This window comes from Mus caroli, chromosome 1, assembly GCF_900094665.2.
Source record: "Mus caroli chromosome 1, CAROLI_EIJ_v1.1, whole genome shotgun sequence".
Lineage (NCBI taxonomy): Eukaryota > Metazoa > Chordata > Mammalia > Rodentia > Muridae > Mus > Mus caroli.
In genome coordinates this window covers 45,459,751-45,465,400 of record NC_034570.1, presented here as the reverse complement: position 1 = coordinate 45,465,400, position 5,650 = coordinate 45,459,751, and positions in this window count along the sequence as shown.

Below are 5,650 nucleotides of genomic sequence, written 5' to 3'. Positions count from 1 at the left end.
AGAGAGAGAGAGAGAGAGAGAGAGAGAGAGAGAGAGAGAGAGAGAGAGAGAGAGAGAGAGAGATTGCATTGCCAGAGGATGCCATTGGAATATTATTCTGTCTTATTCTCCACCTTATTCATTGGGGAAAAGGTCTCTCACTAAATCTGCAGCTCAGCTGACTGCCAACAAATCTTAGCAATTCTCCTGGTTTTGCCACCCATTGTGCTGTGGTTACACTACAAGCACAAAGATGTTCAGCTTTATAACTTGTTTCTGGGCATTTGAACTTAATTCCTCATACTTGTGCCTTCTTACTCATAGAGCCTTTTCCCTGTTCCTAAGATTAACCTTTGAATGTAAAGTTTAAAACAAATTGAAGATAATAAAAATGAAGTTGAAAACATTTTACAATAATGTAGATGAAAATATAGTAATATTCCATACTTGTTCACTGCCTAACCTTCACAGGTGAAATCTGAAGTGATTTATGCATCTTTATCAGAGTATACACGTTTAATGAAACTAATAATTATCCATATTTTTTGCAGTTACGATCAAAGTCAAATTTGTCATCAGCAAAGCACCCAATTCAGCATAGTATGAAGTTTAATGTAGCACCATCCACAGACGTCAACTCTGCCACAGACATCCTGGCGTCTTGCCCAAAGAGTAGTGTTAGAGATGCAGAGTTAAAACCACGTCTATATTCTGCTGGCACTTATGTTCGACTATGGTTGTCTTATCACATTTTAAACAGGCAAACTTCCACCATGACAGATGGACAGAAGCAGCCAGTGCCAACACTCAGCATGGCTGGATCAGTTACAGAAGGTTTGAGTAGAAGGACAAGAGGAGAAAACTGCTCTAAAATGCACACATGTTGTCTTGGAAAATGAAACATTCCTTTTTCCACTTAGAGTGCCACAGTTAATCACACCATCAAATTTCAAACAATTAAGGGTAACAGCAATAACTAAAATTGCACTGATTAAAATGTCAAGAATTCTTCACCATCTCGTAAATGAAACAGAGTGAAACTGAAACAAATTGAAAAAGATGCTGGGAGGAAATGCAAGCGTTAATGGTAGATTTAGATAGCTGTATATATATGTATGTATAGGATATGAAAAACATCTTATATGTATGTGTACATGTGTATCTGTATGTATAAAATATCTGTCATACAAAGCAAATTACAACTCAATGGGTAAAGGTATCGGCTCAAAATTCAAAATCTAAATCCACGTTCCCTTATGACTGGGCCTTGAAACAAAACACAGTTTATCTAGGTGGAAAGTAGATTTTAAAAATGCTTGCAACCTTTTATTCATGTAGGCATTCTAATACACACACACACACACACACACACACACACAGGCTTCTCACAATTCTGAATGATTAGAAGTCCAGGTTTGAAGGCTCTACAACTTTTGAGGGTTTCATTACTTGTTCTTAACTTGGGGAGAGAGGACAGCATCCAAGATGTGGACAGATAAATTCTTTTGTCTATGACTCATGGACCCTCACCCTGTTCATTATAGCCAGTTGTAATCATATCCTCATTTGCATTTTAAACTCTTTGAAACCACAAATAAGAAAATTCCCACACATTCTGCAAGGCACCTCTGAAGTGTTTATCATTGTAGTTTTTTTTTTTAATCCTTCATTTGTATTTATGTGTGTGTTCACACATGCACATGCATGCATGCCAATATTTAAATCAGATATCAATGTCAACTGTCTTCTTCTATCTCCGTATTTTAGTGTTTGAGACAGTGACCTTCACTGACTCTTATTCTCTTGGGGAGTTAAATTGGGTAATGTCCTGGTAGAAAGTTTGTTCCTGGGGAGCTCCTGTATACAACATCAAGGCATATGCTTTGTTTTCTTGGGTGCTGAGAGATAATCTAGATTCCTGTGCTTACCCAGCAGGCATTTTTGTCCCCTGAGCCATATCCCCAACCATAGACTGGAGGACTTTTTCAATGAGAACCCTCTACTCCTAGACTTCCTTTCTAACATTCTAGTTTATAGGTTCATAGGAAGCCCAAAAAATTTTGTTAGGCACCGGTCTATAGCAAAATGTTTCTCCTTTTCCACTCTGAATTGATTTAACAACCTACCAGTACTGTTGCAGCTAAATAAGAACTGTGGAATAAGGTTTTTAAATTTTCTTTTGTTGTCATTCTCTTATGTGAGGGATAATGGTTGGATAACAATGTTCATTTGACTTATTCTAATTAATTATGTAACCTTCCGATTAAGCCATTCCACTTTAACCACAGTATCTTATCTGTTCAGTATCAAAGTTATAATTTTAGCTTTGATTTATTTCTTTCCATGAAAACTAGGGATATTTTAGGTCATCAAGATATGCTTTCTCTTCACTGTAATAATATCTCCTTTCTCTTTTATTATATGATGGGAAGGAAGTGATGGTGTATAGTGAGTTTGGCCTAATGCTGCTTGTATTCTAATATTAATCTGGGTCACCCAAACTGCTATGTGTCTATACCTAGCTCAAGGGACCTGGCCCCAGTTGGTTTTCATTGGTAAATAAAAACGTCAATAGACGCTAGTTGGAAAGGTCAGACAGAGGTGAATTTCCCTGGCTTGGGACCAGGAAAGAGATGAGGAGGAGGGAGATGTACCATGGTGGGGAGAGTATGGAGGGAGGAGAGACACCATGCCTGCGAAGAGTGGAGAACAGAGAAACATGGCCACTATGCGAAGGAGCCAGGAGAGCTCCAGAGAACTCAGAGGGCTGCCCAACTATGTCTAGGTCAGCCAAGATAGAATATAGAGTTTAATCAATAATAACTCGAGATTATTGGCAGGAGGTGGATTAATCTCATGGCTGTTAGGCAGTGGCTATTGTTCTGTTTAAAGCATATCAAAATATAAAGATTGAGTGTGTGTCTTTCATTTGGAAACACAACCCATTGAACCTGTCTAGAGGATTTATCAGTTAGATAATTAATTCAACCAGGGTACAACTTCAACAATTTTTTGAAATATATTTTTTCTCTCATTTATGGGGTCTGTACAATAGACATGTGGGAATGGCTCTGCGAGACCTTCTCTAAGGAGACAAGAATTTCTTGTTCTAAAATTTCCTTGAAAATATAAGGAATCATCAAGAACAAAAATATTTTTCTAACTTAAATTTTCATTATAGATAATAATCATATTACATTTGCATAATAAAATTTCAAAGTTTATTATCATGCATATCTTTGGAAAAGGATTACCATAGTCTTTATTCAGGCCTCCCAACACATGCACAAAAATATTAAAGTTGTCTTGAGTGTAATTATTACAAAATACTTACAACTTTTTTAGATATACTATTGGCACTGAATTTTAGGTTCAGACCTTGCAATTATTTATGACATTTCACTTTCTTATACTAAATGGGTATTATACTAGTTCATTAAGTTGTTTGATTTTTTTATTCAGGTCATGTGAATTTAAATTTTTATTTAGTTAATATTATAGTAATACCTATTAATTCCTGATATTAATGGCTATGATCAAAGTATTTTAAACCCACATACAAATAATAATTTTATGATACATCTTTTCCTCCAGAGAGATAAAAAAAAAATGAAAACCAGATGAACAGTAAATGATTCTTAAAATTTTATTTAGATATTTGGTAATAATTTTATAATGTTTAGATATTTATCATGAGCATTGAAACACATTGCCAAGGAAGGAGAAACCCCCCATCATACAAAGATTCTTCTATGCTATTATGCAATGCTCATTGTTAGTGCTCATTATTTCTTTATCTACCTCATTTTTGACTGACATGACAAACTTGTTTGAGAAGGTACAAATGTAAGAAGATATCACTAATATTTTTTTGCAGTAAGTTTAGTCAAATTTTGAGGAGATAATATTTTCCAATTATTTCCAGTGTCTAAATTACTTCCAAAGCTTAAAATTACCCAAATTACACTACATATATGTAACTATTTATCTGAAAAAAAAATTGAACTGAGTAAAGATGTCACTGAATTCTGCTAACAGCATTTGGGAGACAAAGGCACTAGGATAAGGAATTCAAGGTCACCCTCAGCTATGTAGTTAGGTGGAAGCAGGTTGGGCCTTATGAGATCATGCAAAAACAAGAAAATTTCTTTGAGGCTTTCTGTGAAAGTGCTGTTTCCACTGATACAAGTTCTTTGCCATTTTACTGTCATTAATGAAGACAGAGACAAAATTAAGTGAAGAGAGGGAAACACATTCTAAACCCCACAACCTCAGTGACAGAAATTTAGAGTCAGTTCTTACTTTATGAGTTATACAGTTGCTGGTGTTTATTTCAAAAGAAGAACAATTAACCAGGAAATCGAGTTTAATAGTAGGACCCACATAAACTTTTAACAGTCATGAAAAAAATTCAGAAAATTGTCAAAAAGCAATAGATGTGCTCAAACTTCATCTCAGGCGCCATTGGAATAAAACCTAATATGGGAGAATGAACTTTATTTGAACTCCTCAGACTAACATTTTTCATCATTGTTAATATGTTTGACTCACATTAATAGGTTTCTGTGAGTTCCCTCTCGTGGTTAATGTAATATAAAGAAGCCCGCTTTCTTCATTTACCTCTGATGGCACTGCATTAGGGAGATAAGAGTGTAACAGCAGCTGCATGAGAGATTTGTGCTTCAAATTCTTTCCTGCACCAGTTGCTTATATCTATTGATGATTAAAGTACATATCTTATGCCACTATTATGAGAAGATATATATTTTTTCTCAATTATTTTTCCTAGTTATTTTCAGATATATCAGAAGAAATGTAAACTGAATTATAGCCCAAATATTGTACTAGTGAATAGGAAAATATTTCCTATGGATACACAAACAGTAAATGCACACTAAACACTTCCTCATCTCAACAGGAAAATACAGTTAGAGTTCTCTTGTTATCAGTAAGCATGCTGAGTAGTTAATAAGAACCTATTTCTCTCTCAGGCTTTAGAGTTGTGCTCCCCTGTCTCTGTCTTTCAGATTTCCTTCCATCTGATTCATACCATATTTTTTTATTTTACAAGGATTTATGCCTATTTGCACAATATCTTCTTTAATAAATTATAATCCTCTAAAAATCAAGAGTCATGCCACTTTCAACCACACAGAGACACCAGTCTTTGTCTAGTCAGTCCCTCGATATTCAACAGAAAATAACATGATGAGACTGTAAATTTGCATGGTTTTGTTGTATTCTTGTAGATACAACTTGTTAATTTGGGGAATTATGAATACTGGATTACTGTAACTTCTAAAATAGAGACAAATGATCTATATTCATAAAATAATGTTATTCAATATTGTTTTTACTCACATTTAAAATTAGTAAATTGATATATTTATATATGTAAAAAGTTTTCAATATAATTCAGTAATTTGTTCTATGTATTTTTGTCATGTTTTGGTTTTGTTTTTGTTTTTTTTATTAATTAGATATTTTCTTCATTTACATTTCCAATGCTACCCCAAAAGTTCCCCAACCCCCCCCCCNCTAGCCCCCCATCCCAATTCTTGGCCTTGGTGTTTCCCTGTAATGAGGCATATAAAGTTTGAAAGACCAATGGGCCTCTCTTTCCACTATTAACTAACTAGGTCATCTTCTGATACATATGCAGCTAGAGACA